The sequence below is a fragment of the Aethalodelphis obliquidens genome, unplaced genomic scaffold (assembly GCF_003676395.1).
Source record: "Aethalodelphis obliquidens isolate GAN/ISIS:26980383/991018 unplaced genomic scaffold, ASM367639v1 scaffold92, whole genome shotgun sequence".
Classification (NCBI taxonomy): domain Eukaryota; kingdom Metazoa; phylum Chordata; class Mammalia; order Artiodactyla; family Delphinidae; genus Aethalodelphis; species Aethalodelphis obliquidens.
The window spans coordinates 903412-920774 of record NW_020838036.1 but is presented as its reverse complement, the minus strand read 5'-3'; the positions used below and the strand labels follow the sequence as shown (position 1 = coordinate 920774).

Here is a 17363-nt window from a genome sequence, read left to right as displayed (position 1 = left end):
AAGTATATAATATATGTTGAAATATATACATATAATGAAATGTATATATGGTTTTATTGCATTGTGATTAGACAATGTGACTGCTATATGTTCCTACATGTCTAGTTTTAAATAACAACTTTATCTAGTAGGGAAAGACCCTCATTCGTTTTTTAAAAAATTTCTTTATTTTCATATACTTGTTCTTCCAGGAGCCCATTAGAAAGAGCATGTCAAGTTCTCACCACAAATACCATTGGAGTTACAGTTGGAATGGCATTGAATTATAGAATAATTTTTGGAGAGCTGTCATCTTTATAATTTTCTCATACATGAAGGTGGTATGTTTCTCCTTTTATTCAGGTCTTCATTATTGTGTGCTTGTCTTTTCCACTTATTATTTTCAATATTTTTTTCCTAGTTTCTGGAAGAAGTAGGCAGATATCTTAGGAACTGAGATTCTGGTGGGAAAAGTACAGAAGGTGTCATCTGCGTAGACTAGACTCTATTAGTATAAAAGGTCATATAAAATGTATTTTTGAATATGACGTTACCATTTCTTCCACAAGGCCCTAGGAGTCTGCATTATTTATAATGTTCCATATCCCTGTTCTGCATAAGTATAGAGGTGGTTGCTAATATTAGGGGAAATTATGTAGTAAGCCATTTGTTTTTAATACTGTCAGCATCCCTTTGACCTTCCCCTTTCCCTTTTCGAAGTGCTTCTTCCATCCTGCAAGCTTTTGGGGACTCTGCTTATTGTTTATAGCATATGTACCCATTGAAGACCTTCAAACCCTCCAATATAGAGCTAACTGGTTGTGTTTTCACTACAAAAGTTTACAGTTTCGGAGAGGTAAGAGTCCTGTTCCACTTGATGGTTTTGTTTCAATTTTAAGAGCAACTCTCTGAGAGGGAGCTAAAGGAGAACATCCAGGATACAGAGAGATATTTGAACTTAGATCCTATGAGAAGCATTATAGGAATTAGAGCTGTTTAGATTGTGGGAGACAACTCCAAAATGGAGAGCTTGCTGGTCTGAAGTCAGGGATAGTTGGTTTTGTTGTGTAAAGGCAGTTCTAGTTAATGGAGTAACAGATTCAAGAATGTCCAAAGATGAAAATACTCTTGGAAATAATAACCTAGTGGAATTTGAGAATCTCCCTGCATGGAGTGAAAGTTGGATTACATGCACTTTAAGGTCACATTTATAACTGAGATTCTGTCTCAGTCAGGGCAGATGAAACTGATTTTTATTGTGTGCCTACTTCACATGTTCCCATTTAATCATCACAACCCTCTGAGGCATCCCAGAGAGGTAGAATAAGTTTGCTCAGGTAACTAATCTCATTAATGGCAGAGCATACTTCTTTTACCTCTCCCCTCCTATATATCTTAATTTGCAATAGTAATTCCTTACATTTGTATCGCAGTTTATCATTTAGAAGCCTTTCAGAAACATGGTTTTATTTGACCCTTATAAAAATCTGGTGAAGTTGGAAGAACCGATTCCACTTGTCTATTTTATAGGTGAGGAACATATATTTCTCTGGGGTAAAAGGGATCTGAGAGACTATTCAATACAATGTCCATATTTTGCAGTTGAAGAAACAGTACCAGAATTAAAAATCAGGATATTTTGTAGGCATTCTTTGATTTGTGTTGGATGGAGGGGAAGGTGAGACTAGATGATTTCATGAGGTACAGAAGGTTGTATTGTTTTTATCCATCCTATAGTATACACTGGATTGGTGCGAGCTCGCCATATTAGATTAAGTGGCATTTTAACAAACTGATCAAAGGCACTAAAGGTTTAAGGAAGAAACGTAAGGCTTCAGGTAGCAGGTTGTGGAAGATATTTGGTCATGAGGTTCTACTTGGTGGCCTTTAAAGCATTTAAAGTATTTCCTGCTCCAGGTTCAAGGGTCACCAGGGAATCAGGCCACCGGAAAATGAGTTATGTTGTACAATCAGTCTGCTAATGGACAGGAATGAGATGAAGCCTCAACAGTTGTCCACAACTCTGGGAGCCACCATTCACTGTGACATGGGCTCAGAGTGATGGCTCTTTTGATTATAGCATAGGTTATAGATTTAGAACCTCAAGGATAGAAGGACCTTAAAAAAAAAAAATCTCATATCTAAAACAGCTTATTTTAATTTGACCCTAATTCAAGTCCTTTTATAATATACCCAACAAATGGTCTTTTTGCCTCCAAGTAAGTGTACTTAGTGATAGGGAACTCCTCCCTGAGTTAACTTATCTCTTCTTTCAAGAGCTCTATGTAATACTGAGCTGAAATATATTTTTCTATAGCTTCAACTCATTCATCATATTTGTATTATGCCTCAGTTCAAGAATATTGCTTTATTGTTCTCTCTCCTGCATCTTCAGCTTCTCTCTGCTGCCTTTTGTGCTGCCAGGCACAGTGCTTGGTGATGGGGATATGGAGATGAATTAGACACGATTCCTGCCCTCAAAGAGTTCTCAGTCTAGTGAGAGAGTTCGACATGTACACAGATACTTACAACAGTATGGTATGCTCTACAATGGAGGTATGTACAAGATACTATGGGGTTCAGAAGAGAAATCATTTGACTGAGTCTGGAGATGCAGAGGTTGGAGGAACTGATGCTTCAGTTGATTCTTTAAAAAAGTAAAGGTTGACTAGGCAGAAAACAGAGGGAAGTACCTTCTAAGCAAAGGTATGGGGATTAGAAATAGAATGATGAATTGGGAAACTACAAGTAGTTCATGAAATTAGATTGGAAATATGCCATGAAATTTGGATTTCATTTTGAGTGTTTTAAGGAGATGCTTTTGATGGTCACTCTGGTAGTATGGAAGATTTTCAAATCTGGACAGGGAGATCAGTTAGAAGGATACTGTAGTAGTTAAGATGATATGTGATCTAAGGCTAGAAGGAGTGGGAGTGAAGAAGAGGGGATAACCTCTCAAATAAGGGTTTATACAAAATACAGATATAATTAGAACATGGGAAAATTTAGGCTTTCAGGCTTCGGCAAGTGTGTATCCCCCATCCCCACCCCTGGCCTTCATGAAAGATCCTCACGTGTTCTTTAGATGGGTGAACATCTAAAGATGTTCCTTCCAGACTAGGGCTTTGCTGCACAGATTTTGCAAGTTTCTTTGGTTTGGGGGGCAGCCACATATGAAATTTTGACTCTTGGGAAGACATCTGAACAGCTGCAGACTTCTCATAGTATTACTAAGTTCCTGGTCCTTCTCATCAATAGCAGGGCTAATCTCATTGTCATATATCTCTCAAAATATTTTTTACCAAAAATGGAGGCTTTTATATTTAAAACCCACTCAGGGAAGAAATGGCCTTAGTTATTGTCTCAATTGCTTTATTTTGCTTAGGGATTTTTAAATGTTTATGGTTATATCTCTTGGTAAAAAAATACATTCAATAATTAAAAATCTAAATATATCCAGTGTTTATTTTCTCTTTTCTCAAAGCAATATAAACAGAATATTTGGGAAATTCTCCCCTTAAGGCTCAGAGTGGTGACCCTGGGGATTCAGAGAATGGCTTTCTGTGACTGGAATGATTAATAGGAGATTATGTTTAAGTAGACCTTATGTATTTTCAGTGGACCTTATGTCACTAGCCATCCTGGAGGGCAGTAGGGGGAAGAAGGTTTGGGACAGGAAGCCCCGAGCAGGACAGCAAAGCAGTACAGTGACAGTTTGGGTCTTGGACTCAAATCGAGTCTCACACTTACCAATGTGGTTTTGAGCATGGTTTTTCACCTCTCTGGTACTTCTTATGTAAAATAGAATTAATAATATCTTTTTGCAATGATGAGTGAGGGTGGGAATGTAAGTATTTAATGGGATTATTTCTGTAAACTGCTTGGAACTGGTGTGGAATATGCTAAATGCTATATGAACTGTAGTTGCTGCAGATAATGATGTTGACCTTGACGAGGATTAAAAGAAGATAGTTAACTAGAGGTACTTATATTTTATATTGTCAATAAGGATGTTGGGGTTTGCAAAAGAAAGTAAAACTAACTGACCTCAAGGTTTTCAATGGCATGCTAGTGTGAAGTCACTTCTCTGCCTTTTTTTTTCCCTCTGCCAAATAGGTTGGGAAAACAGATGACTTTTGTCCATGCCCTGATCACTAATCTATTGCATTTGCTCTTATTTCCAAATATAAAGTCGTTGAAAATTTGTACAGTACCCAAACTGAATAAAAGTATCCTAAAAAATGTAGTAAAATGCTTTGGAATTGGTCAAAACTGGATTTGAAACCTGGCTCAACTACTTAATAACTGTGTGATCTAAGGCATGTTACTAAACCTCATTGAACCTCAATTTCTTCATCTATTATAATAATTAATTTGCAGGGTTTTCATGAGGATATTGTAAAGTGTATGTTATAAGCATGCTATAAATTGCAGGTATCATTGTTAGTTCTTGGGACATTCACCGCGTGACAGAAACAACAGCAGGCCCTGGTGGCTGGGAGGACTTCATGGATCCAACAGCAACCTGAAGAAATCCTACTCGGATGGATATAATACAACCTGCTAAGTGTCCTAGCACTTATCAGGTTGTATTATCATTGTCCGTGTCTATGGCTCTCGTCTACCAGACTCTAAATTCCTAACGGGCAAGGACAGTGCCTTATTCATCTTTGTATTCACAGTGCCTAATCCGGTGCACATTGTAGGCCTCATTAAATGTTTGTTGAATGAAAAAATGAATCATCAACAGACATTAATTGGGCGCCTGCTCTGTGATCTCCATGGGCTCAGCTTGTCCCCGCCAGTTGCCTACAACGTCCAAGCTGTCTTCAGTATGCTTTCTCCTGAAGCTTACTCCTATCTTCTAATTCTTTTGCCAAGGACTTTTCTGTGTAGTGCAAAAATAGCAAATATACTTCATCTCAAGTACCATCTCCAACTGATTGATAGTACCTGTCTTATGTTTTATAAAAAGGATTCTGAAGCCAGATCTCAGCTCAGTATGAAAGAGGATTATAACTAATTAGTGATGTTTGCTGGGGGTGGGGGAAGGGGAGTAGCAGCACAAGTGCCACATATATGTCATATTTAATATTGTATTTTCCATGAAATACTCTGTTTCTATGCCTGTATTTTAGTCTTGGCTACTTGCAGATGTTGCATTGTTGCTGCTGCCACTACTACACTTGCTGCCAGTTGCTCCTTGGGTAGGACCAGAGTGATCATTGATCAGAAACTTCATCCTCACAGTCTGGGGTTTGCTCCTGTGGCTGGTATTCACAGTTTTCCCCTTTCAACTATACCTCAGCTATCCCCTTACCTACATTAACAGGTAGGCCTCCAGATTATCTTCACCACTCAACAGGCTCATACTTCCTTTTTCTTATTTAGTGTGATAAATCATCATTGCTTCATGAGAAGCCTTCTTTCTGTTAGAAGATGTGACAACTAGAATACAAGTTAACCAATTCCATCAGGGCCCTACAGTGAGTCATAAAAGCTCCCTTTTAATGTAGGAGAAAATTGAGCATGCTCACAGACTACAGGGCAGGGAAAAGGGAGGCATTGTACATGTGGGAGAGAGATGATAACTTTTGGCTCTTAGAACACGGGTGGAGGGTTAGCCTTAGATGAAAGGAGTTACCTCTTCACTGGGGCATAGTGACAAGAATAAGAGTTAGGAAGAGTACCTGATAAGGGTGTTGAAGATTTGTAGTTGGAGAGGTGGATGATAGAGAGGAAGCTGACCAGGGACAGGATTATGGAGACAAGAGTCTAAGGAATATCCAGGCCAAAAGGCTGGATTGGAGAGCTTATGACATATCAAAGTGAACAACTAGTTTGAAACTTGATAATAGATTCAGGAAAATATAAAGTGGTCTTGGACCATTGTTACAAGTAACATTTGGTTGCCTGGAACTGATCTTGATTGATTGAGGGATGGACAGCTAGCAAGAGAGGAGTTATGCAGAAATGGATTTGAGGATCCAGACTGTATATGGAAGGAAGCTCAGAGTCTGTAAAAAAAAAAGAGGCCTTAGTGCAATCAAGATGGGTGCTGAGTAGTTGGAAAACTAGAATGATAGGACCTGTATCAGAGGCTGAACTTTGGAATGTTAAAATTTTAAAATTGGAGTGATCAAGATACCTGTGATGGTAGGATGTCAGATGGTTGTTTACCTGGATACTGAAGTGACCCAGGATTATAGCAAAAGCTGGGCTAGGAATGAACACTGTAGGCTAGATAAAATAGGCTTCAGTGACTGAGGAATGATCTGGAGGTTGGCACATGACAGTTGTGCAGATGCAAGAGAAGAGAGGTTGTAGTGGGATGGTAGTATGAGCCTCAGAAGAGTGGTGGGGATTACTAGAAGATGCAAAAACTGTGGTTTGCCCATTGCACTGAGGTTTTGGCTGGCAGAATGCACATCTAAAATGATCCCCTCCTTTATTAAGTGCTTGTTCTATATCTGACACTTCGCTGTGTGCCATCTGTTTATCTCTTTTGGATCTGTCAACATTTCATGTGTGAAAATGAGCAGCAATCCCAGGCAAGGATAGCTAGGCTGCTGGCCCTTAACACTGGTGGAATCCTGTGGCCATCTCCTAACTCTTTGAAAGAGCAGCAAGGCTGGTCATCTGGAAGTATGATAAAAAGATTTGTTTAGGATTAAAATTTTCCCTTGACCTTGATGTAACTTCATTACATGGTACAGGCTTTTGTTGGCTGTGTTCCATAATGTGCTTTGGCTTCTGAGCCTCTGAGTTGAGGAGTGAACTAGAACTGCCCTTTGAAAAAGACAGGCACAGTACTTGAAAAACACTCGTGTTGATTAGAACAAGACACAGTCCTATTATCTAATTGAACTTTTAAGATAAAGAGTAGACAAAAGAAAGCCCACATCAGTGGGTGAATAACAAAACCACTTTGTAAAAGCCATTTAGCTTCAGGATGCATCCAGTCTGGTGGCCATATTGTAGATGTTTCCTGTGCTGTTGGGAAGGATGGCTGGAAATTGATGCAAAGAGATGGCCCTTAGGACTTGGAAGGTAAAGTTTAGGAAGAGAGTCTCTCTGAACCCTCTGAAATTGCATGCAGTCATTTTTCTTTTGTTATAGTCTTCAAATGAGCCAATATTCCAATAAAGGTTTAGAGCCACTGTGTTAGAGTGACCAGACCCTCAGATAGCCCATCCCTTCCCATGGGGGCTGCTCTATATTTATTCCTCAGGAGGAGCTGGTAGAAGACTTCATGAAGGAGAAGAAAAGGAAAAGATCAGAGGATGACTACAGCCTCTCTTCATCCCAGCTTTGCAAAGCATGACTCAATAGATAGATCACTCTTTTGAAGACTCTCCAGACCACAGGTTGCTCTTTTCAATTGCATGCTTAGCCCTCTTGGCTCCTTTCAGAAGTTGTACTCTATGTATGTATATATGAACTATCACTTCGCATAAAGAGGACACCATGTAGTCAAAAATTGCCAGATCCCCAATGCTGGAATATAGGCCACCAGAGATGAGTTTGAGTTTCAGCAACGTAAGACCCCAACTTCATGGAAGGAAGGTAGTCAATTGACTTGAAAATAACCCCAATCCCTGTATTCATATTCTTTTTCCTTCAGTCCTATGGCTAAGATATCACTGATTAAAGCAAACAAAAGCCATGACTTTCTCCTTCCACTGGCACTTCTCTATCCCACGTATATGCCACTGTGAGTCACTGTCTTTCATTAGCACTTCTTTCCATCTCTTAAAACCCAAGGAGGTATGAATACTAAGGTTGGGGTTGAATTTGTCATAATTACTCTGCAGTTGGAGAATACTCAATGTTAATCACCCTGAAACCAACTCCCACCTTATCTCCTGGGGCAGCCACAGGAGACACTGTAGCCATGGCTAGCAACTGGACCCCAGCCCCAGGGATTACTCCTGATGTCTCAACTGATTATGAAATACCAGTAGGAGGGCTTGTTTCCCTTTCTAACTTGGTCATCAGAGATTAGGATTTGCATACATATGATATATAAGGACACACATCTTATGGGTCAATAGTAAACAGTGTCAGGTTACTTTTTGTCTCTTGGGGATGGGCAAGATAGGGTATGGGGGAAGTGGAAAGTCTTGAACCTTTCAAATATTCCCAGTGATTGTTCAGGACACCCCTAGTCACATCTTCTGGTGCCTTATCCTGTGCCTTGCCTCTCCTTTCTTCATAATCCTTCTAGTGCACTCCTTGCTCTCTCTAGCCACCTTTCATCTCCTGCCCCACCCTGATGGGTTTCAGCAGGTGTTTATTTTCTTTTCCTTCCCCCAGGCCATCTGTAACAGGCCCCAGATAGGAAGAGCCTTACTGTGAATGAGTGAATGAAGATTCAGTGAGTGTTGGTAGTGACACCATGTTTCTCTCTGGATTTAAGGAGAGAAGGAGTGCGGTGCAGAGGGGAAGGAGAGGGAAGCTATGAAATCCCATTATGGAGTAACAAATGCTTGACATTTTAGTGGGTATTAGACCTAGAAGCCTACATGATTGAAGGAAGCAAACCTGAGATTTCTGATATTTGTGAGTGAAGATAGGTGTTAACTCCTTATTGCCATTAAGAATGAAGGGAGGAGAGAAAAGTAAAGGTCATAAAATCCTTTACCTCAGTGGAGAAGGCACTGAGACTCACTTTATGAACCTGTTATTTTTAGAGGTAGGGTGAAGGTAAGTTGTTGTGCTGCACTTTCGTTACTCGTGAGAGTCACTGTCAGCCACTTTTCTTAGGTAGGTCTGCCCTTGTGGAGGTTTCTGTTGACCTGTATAAAAAAAACAACCCAGAAAAAAGTTTGCAACTTAGAAGAACTCTCCAGTTCAATAACAGGGTGTTAAAGGGGTTGAGGACAGAGGAAATAGCACAAGTAGTACCAAATAGCTCAGTTTTTTTGTTTTTCTTTTTAATAGGATGAATGGGCCAGAGATAGTGGGCAGAATGGCTTCATGCAACCCCAAACAGCAGATAGGACATAAGGAAACAGTACAATGAAAGGTCAATACTTGGACGTTTGTCATTCCCCAGAGAATGATGGAATATCTAAAATAAAATTAGGAGCTGCTTTGGAGAAGGGTTTTAAAAGATTATTTCATAGAAGAAAGATTTAGAAGAGGGGAAACTTCCAGTTATATAAGATGGGCATTATAGCTTTTAAAGACATCTGTTCCCTGTATAGGTCATAGAGATTGATACCAGTATCAGCCTGTGGCTGATCAGGCCAGTTTAACTAAGCAGTTTCATGTTGCTGGAGGGATGCTGCCACTCTCTGTCTCTCACTTTGGCAGGTATTCATTCATCTGCAATGAGTCCAGTACCTGAAGGAGCAAGACAACAACAAGCATCCAGGGGGACAACAGTGTGGCCTTCTGAGTGAAGATAGCAACTGAAAAGATCATGGGATTGGCTGCATTAGGCTGGGTTTGTTTCTTTTTTGAAAATAAAAAATGTTCTCTTTTTGATGACAAAAGTAACAAGTGGTCATTGTTAAAAAATAAAGTGAAAGGTATAAATTAAAAAGTAAATAATACCTATAATCTTATAACCCAGAAAATAATTCATAACATTTGCATGTATTTCCTTTTACTCTTTAAAATAAGTGTATATAACACAGTTTAAAAATAAAATTGACATTGTATATGTTATTCTCTAACTTTTCTCATTTGAGAATAAACAAGCATTCTCCTATATCATTAGCATTATTTAAAAATACAGTATTAAGTGTCACATAATATTTCATATGGTTCTAACAAAATTCATTTACAGTAAGTCCCCCTACATATGAACCTTCAAGTTGCAAACTTTCAAAGATGCGAACGTGTGTTCACATGTCCAGTCATGTAAGTTAGTTCACGTGTCTGGTGTACATTGTCACGTGCATGCATCTTCTACAAGTGGTTGTGCTTTTGTGTACTTTACTGTACCGTACTGTATAGAGCATAGTAGTACAGTATCTTTATTTCAGGCCCAGAATGTGAGTGAAACTGAAGCTTACCCAGCCGCCTAGCACAGGGAGATCAGCTCGGTGCTTTGTGACCACCTAGAGGGGTGGGATAGGGAGGATGGGAGGGAGACGCAAGAGGGAAGAGATATGGGGATATATGTATATGTATAGCTGATTCACTTTGTTATAAAGCAGAAACTAACAAACCATTGTAAAGCAATTATACTCCAATAAAGATGTTAAATAAAAAAAGTATTTTTAAATTAAGGTTAAAAAAAAAATTGAAGCTTACCTATTGCTGATGATCCTTCAGCTCTACCGTCTCCCACCTCTTCTCCCTCCAGTCAGTAACTCTTCTTGCCTGTTCACTTGATGCCAGCCCCTGTATGCCAGCTGTTATACTGTACTAGTGTACTTTTCAAGGTACTGTACTTTAAGATTAAAAATGTTTTCTTTATTTTTCGTGTTTGTTTTTTATGTATTATTTGTGTAAAAAGTATTATAAACCTATTATAGTACAGTACTATATAGCCTATTGTGTTAGTTGGGTACCTAGGCTAACTTTGTTGGACTTACGAACAAATTGGACTTATGAACACGCTCTTGGAATGGAACTTGTTTGTATATAGGGGACTTACTGTGGATGATCCCATGATGCAGACATTTTGGATATTATCAATTTTGCCTATAAAATTAAAATGTAATGAACATAATTGCACATTAACCTTTATGTGCATCTCTATTTCTTTAGAATAAATTTCTAGAATTGGAATTACTGAGTTTGATGAGAGCATTATTAAGGCACCTGAAAGGTGTTGTTGAATTGTCCTCAATATTGTACAAATAACATTCCCATCAGTGGTGCCTAAATGTGCATCAGAATATGCCCTTTCCTTTTATAAATCTCTCATCATTTGACAGGCAAAAATATCCATTTGTTTGAGATTTTTATTTCTAATTTGCATACACTAAAATTCATTCCTATCATGTATAGTTCTATAGTTTTGACAAGTATAGAGTCATGTATCCTTCCACTCCAGTACCATACACAATTGTTTTAGCATTGATAATTTCTCTTGATTGCTCTTTTTGTTGTAAACCCTTTCCCTCAATCCCTGGAAACCACCTATTTGTTCTCCATCCCTATGGTTTTGCCCTTTCCAGAAGGTTATATGAATGGAGTCGTGCAATATGTAGACCTTTTGATCTGGCTTCTTTCACTTAGTAAAATGCATTTAAGTGTCATCTATATTGTTATGTAAATCAATATTCATTATTTTTATTGTTGTACTTCACTATATGGATGTACCAGCTTTTAATCCATTCACTAATTGATGGACATGAGAGATATTTCCAGTTTAGGCCATTATGAATAAAGTTGCTATAAATTCTCAGGTACCAGTTTTGTGTAAATATAAATGTTCACTTCTATAGGGTAAATGCCTAGGAGTGAGAGTGAGTTAAACTTTTCCAAAGTTTCTGTATCACTTTACATTCCTACCACAAATATGAGTTCCAATTGCTCCACTTCTTCCACATCTTAACCAGCACTTGGCATTATCATGTTTTAAAAAATTTTACCCATTGTGTGTGTGGTGATCTCTAATTGTGGTTTTAATTTGCAGTGCCCTAATGGCATATGAGTTTGAACATCTTTTCATATGCTTATTTGCCATTTGAATATCTTCTTTGGTGCAGTCTCTGTTCAAATCTTTTGCCCCCCCCCCCTTCTTATTAGGTTGTTCTTTTTCTTACTGTTGAGTGTTTAGACTTCCTTATATATTCTTGATACAAGTCCTTTGTCAGATAGATTATTTGGAATTGGATTCTCCAAGTCTGTGGCTTGTCTTTCTATTAGCAGTGCCTTCTTCAGAGTAAGTGTTTAATTTGACAAAGTCCACTTTGTCAAATACATGACAATGTAATTTGGGGTGGGTATAAATGAAATTAAAATGTTCAAAGCCACTTAAATTATCCAGGTAGTGTTTAATACTACAAATATTTATTGTTGAAGTGAGACTCTAAGGATAAATCTAAAAGATCTGTCCTAGTCCTTAAAACTGTGTAATCTCCTCGCCTTCAATGTGGGCAGGATCTGTTTCTTGCTTCTAACCAACAGGATATGGTGATCATCATTTTCATAAAAATGTTACATAATATTACATTTCCACGTGAAAATAGCCTCAAAATATACAGAGCATTAATTAATAGAAGTCCACAGAGAAACTGAAAAATCCACCAAGCAACTGAGAGAATTAAACAGCTCTTTTTCAATTGTTGAGAAATCCCATATACAAATCAACAGCATACAGAAAATTTAAACAACACAAATCACAAGCCTTACCAAATGGGAGTGGAAATACAAACACTTCTGCCTTGAAGGGTTACAGAAAACATAATTCATTTGAAGCACACTTGGAACAGTTACAAGAATTGATTCTGGGAGAGAGAGCAAGATGGCAGAGTAGCATGACGTGAAGCTCACCCTCTCCCACAAATACAGCAAAAATACATCTACATGTGGAGTGATTCTCACAATATCTACTAAATGCTGGCAGAAGACTTCAGACTTCTGAAAAGGCAAGTAAATCTCAACGTAACTGGGTAGGAAAAAAGAAAAAAAAAGCGAGCAAGGAATCAGGATGAGACCTGTGCCCCTGGGAGGGAGCTGTAAAATGGGAAAGGTTCCTGCACCCTGGGAAGCCCGCTTACCGGCAGGGAGATTGGCCAAGACAGAAGGGGAGCTTCAGAGCCTCAGAGGAGAATGCAGCAACCAGTTTGCTGCAGCCAGAGCAGAGGGAGAACTGCACAGGTGGTCAGTGCTGCTGCCCAGCACTCCAGAGCCTGACATGCACGTCTGCCAGTGCTGGTGGGGGCTGGTTGCTGGAACTCGGGCTTCAGAGATCAGAACCAGGAGAGGACTGGGGTTGGCTGTGTGTAGACAGACTGGGGTGGGGTCGGGGCGCTGGAATCCAGTGTGACTGTGGCTGGGTGTGTAAGCAGAGGAAGCCTGGGCCACTTTAGAGGCCAGTCGCCATTGTTTGCGGGGTGCATGTGGGGAGGGGTGGGACCAGATTGTAGACTTCTTCCTCTGTGTACACTCTCAGAGGGCAGGACACTGCCTGAATGGGCTCCAGAGGCAGTGGCAAGCCTCCACTGCTGCCTCCCCAGACGCTAGGAGCAGTTGTGGGACCCCACCACCTCCCACTCAGACACCAGGAGTGGTTGTGGGCCCCTGCTGACTCCCTCCCAGACCTGGGAGTGGTCATGAAACCACCCAAATTCCAGTCGTTATTACAAGCTGCCTCCACTCCCATCACATGTCCCAAGTGCACGCCTGAGCTGCCTGCCTGAACTGAGAACCCCAAGACTGGGCATGAGCCACTGCATCTGCACACCCCCTATCAAGGGGGAAACAACCAGCACACTCTGGGGAAAGAGGTGACAGGCATCCATACTAAAAACAGCCCTCACACCAAAAATATTAAACCCACACAAGCTACACAGGGACAACCTCACACATAAATAGCCGTCCAAGACCACAGTAGGTAACTTTCTCCTAAACTCACAGAGTAAGAGAAATATAAGTAAAATTAAGGAACAGAGGAACAACTCCCAGTTAAAATATCAAGAGCATTCCCCTGGAAGAATTAACAATGAAACAGGTCTCTGACACTGAGTTCGTAGGTAACTTTCTCCTAAACTCACAGAATAAGAGAAATATAAGTAAAATTAAGGAACAGAGGAACAACTCCCAGTTAAAATATCAAGAACATTCCCCTGGAAGAATTAACAATGAAACAGGTCTCTGACACTGAGTTCAAAAAGGAGATAATGATAATGAAAGAATTAAGAAAGGCTATCAAAAGAAATGCAGAGCACTGTAAAAAGGAACTAGAAACTATAAAGAGGAACCAAGAAAAATTAGAAAACTCATTTACAGAGATGAAAGCTGAGCTAAAGGCAATGAATAGCAGAATGAATAATGCAGAAGAATGAATAAGTGACCTGGAAGACAGAATAATGGAAATCACCCAATCAGGACAGCAGACAGAAAGCCAAATAAAAAAAAAAGAAAAAGAAAATAGTATGAGACAGATGGGATAATATAAAGTGTGCCAACCCACACATAATAGGGATTCCAGGAAAAGAAACAGAAAAGGAGACCAAAAATATACTTGAAGAAATTATGTCTGAAAACTTCCCAAACCTAAAGAAGGAAACAGATATCCAGGTACAGGAAGCACAGAGGGTCCCAAGCAGGATAAACACAAACAGACCTACACCAAGACATATTATAATAAAAATGGCAAAAGTTAAAGATAAAGAGGGAATTCTAAAGGCAGCAAGAGAAAAACAAAGAGTGAATTACAAGGGAACCCCCATTAGGCTATCAACTGATTTCTCTACAGAAACGTTGCAGGCCAGAAGGGGGTGGCAAGATATATTCGAAGTCCTGAAAGGGAAAAATCTGCAAACTAGGATACTCTACCCAGGAAGATTATCATTTAGAATAGAAGGAGAGATAAAGAATCTCTCATAGCAATACTAAACCTATCCTAAAGGAAATATTGAAAGGTCTTCTCTAAATAGAAAAGAAGTAAGAATCCAGAGGGAAGACAAAATCACAATTGGAAAATAAATCACTTAAATAAGCCAGCACACAGATTAAAAACAAAAAAATTTCTGTGAAAGTGATGATAACCACAATGAACAGCACAAGAATGAACATGAAGATGTAAAAGAGGACATTGAAATCATAAGACATGGGGGAGGAGAGTAAGAAAACGTAGATTTTTTCCCCCTAGAAAGTGTTTGAGCCTATATGACTACTAGTTTAAGGCAAGTAGATATAGGAAGGGGTTAACATACTTGAAAAACAGGGTAAACACAAATCAAAAACATACAGTAGATTCACAAAAACCAAAAAGAAGAGAACACAAGTACAATACAAAAGAAAATCATCAAGTCACAAAAGGAAAAAGAAAGGAAGAAGAAATACAGAATCAATGGAAAAACAAGGTTCAAAATGGCAATAAATACATATCTATCAATGATTACCTTAAATGTCAGTGGACTAAATGCTCCAATCAAAAGAGAGAGTGACAGATTGGATTTAAAAAAAAAAAAAACAGGAGCCTATGATATGCTGCCTACAGGAGACCCACTCTGGGGCAAAGGACACGCATAGATTGAAAGTGAGGGGATGGAAAAAGATATTTCATGCAAACGGAAATGACAAGAAAGCAGAGGCCTCAGTACTCATATCAGAAAAAATAGACTTTAAAACAAAGGCCATAAAGAAAGATAAAGAAGGACACTATATAATGACAAAAAAGATCAACATAAGAAGAGGATTTTACACTCGTCAACATATATACACCTAATATAGGAGCACTCACATAGATAAAACAAATAATAACAGACATAAAGGGAGAAACTGACAGGAATACAATAATAGTAGGAGACTTTAACACCCCACTCACATCAATGGACAGATCTTCCAGATAGAGAATCAATAAGGCAACAGAGATGCAAAGTGATACAATAGAGCAGTTAGACTTAATTGATATTTTCAGGACATTACACTAAAAAAAACCTAGAATACATATTATTTTCAAGTGCACATGCAACATTCTCTAGGACTGACAACATACTAGGGCACAAAACAAGCCTCCACAAGTGTAAGAGTATAGAAGTTATCTCAAGCATCTTTTCTGACCACAATGGCATGAAACTAGAAATTAACCACAGAAAAAGAAATGAGAATAAAAAGATTACATGGAGACTAAACAACATGCTACTACAAAACCAATGGGTGAATGATGTAATCAAAGAGGAAATTAAAAAATACCTTGATACAAATGACAATGAAAATATAACCATACAGAATCTATGGGATGCAGCAAAAGCAGTTATTAGAGGGAAGTTCACAGTGATACAGGCCTTCCTCAAAAAATAAGAAAAATCTCAAACAACCTAACTTATCACTTAAAAGAATTAGAAAAAGAAGAACAAACAAAACCTAAAGACAGCAGAAGGAAGGAGATAATAAAGATCAGAGAGGAAATGAACAAAATAGAGAACTAAAAAACAATTTTAAAAAAGTCAATAAAACCAAGAGCTCGTTCTTTCAAAAGATAAACAAAATTGACAAACCTCTGCCCAGGCTCACCAAGAACCAAAGAGAGAACGTAAATAAACAAAATAAGAAATGAAAAAGGAGGCATAACAACTGATACTGCAGAAATACAAAAAAAATAAGGGAATACTATGAATAATTATTAGCCAACAAATTCAACAACCTAGAAGAAGTGGACAAGTTTCTAGAAACATACAGCCCACCAAAATTGAATCAAGAAGAAATAGATAATTTGAATAGACTGATCACTAGAACTGAAATAGAATCTGTAATTTAAAAACTCCCTACAAAGAGAAGTGCAGGACCAGATGGTTCCAGAGGCAAATTCTACCAAACATACAGAGAATTTATACCAATCCTTCTCAAACGCTTCCAGAAAACTGAACAAGAGGGAATACTTGCAAGGACATTCTATGAAGCCACCATCACCCTGATACAAAAACCAGAGAAAGACACTACCAAAAAAGAAAATTACGGGCCAATATCTTTGATGAATGTAGATGCAAAAATTCTCAACAATATATTAGTAAACTGAATCCAACAGCACATAAAAAAGATCATACACCACAACCAAGTGGGATTCATCCCAAGTTTACAAGGATGGTTCAACATATGCAAATTAATCAACGTGATACATCACATCAACGAAAGAAAAGACAAAAAATACATGATCATCTTAATAGATGCAGAAAAAGCATTTGACAAAATTCAACATCCATTCATGATAAAAAACTCTTACCAAAGTGGGTATAGAGGGAACATATCTCAAAATAATAAAAGCTATTTATGACAAACCCACAGCCAATATAATACTCAATGTTGAAAAGTTGAAAGCCTTCCCACTAAAATCTGGAACAAGACAAGGATGCCCATTCTCACCACTTCTCTTCAACATAGTGTTGGAAATCCTAGCCACAGAAATCAGACAAGGAAAAGAAATAAAAAGTATCGAAGTTGGAAGGGAACAGGTGAAATTTTCATTATATGCAGATGATATGATACTATATATAGAAAACCTTAAAGATTCCAAACAAAAGCTACTAGAATTGATCAGTGAATTTAGCAAGGTAGCAGAATACAAGATTAAAATACAGAAAAAAGATTGCATTTCTTTACACCAAAAATGAAATATCAGAAAGGGAAGGTAAAAACAAATACCTTTTTAAATTGCAGCTCCAAAAATAAAATACTGAGGAATAAATTTGACCAAGGAGGTGAAAGACTTATACACTGAGAACTATAAAACATTAATAAAGGAAACTGAAGAT

At 38.4% G+C, this 17363-nt stretch overlaps 1 long non-coding RNA gene across 16 annotated transcripts in view; it reads left to right on the top strand.

The window, feature by feature from the left end:
* Positions 1 to 9719, top strand: part of LOC113614253 (uncharacterized) — a 61979-nt gene extending 52260 nt beyond the window's left edge. For 13 of the 16 annotated variants that reach the window (XR_003430543.1, XR_003430536.1, XR_003430544.1 and 10 more), the window contains 3 exons: positions 192 to 320; positions 2375 to 2535; positions 4414 to 9697. This is a non-coding gene — a long non-coding RNA (uncharacterized LOC113614253). Of the gene's footprint in view, positions 1 to 191; positions 321 to 2374; positions 2536 to 4413 lie in introns of all 16 variants that reach the window. The other 3 variants (XR_003430546.1, XR_003430548.1, XR_003430545.1) reach the window with 3 other exon arrangements.
* Positions 9720 to 17363: the final 7644 nt, after the last annotated feature.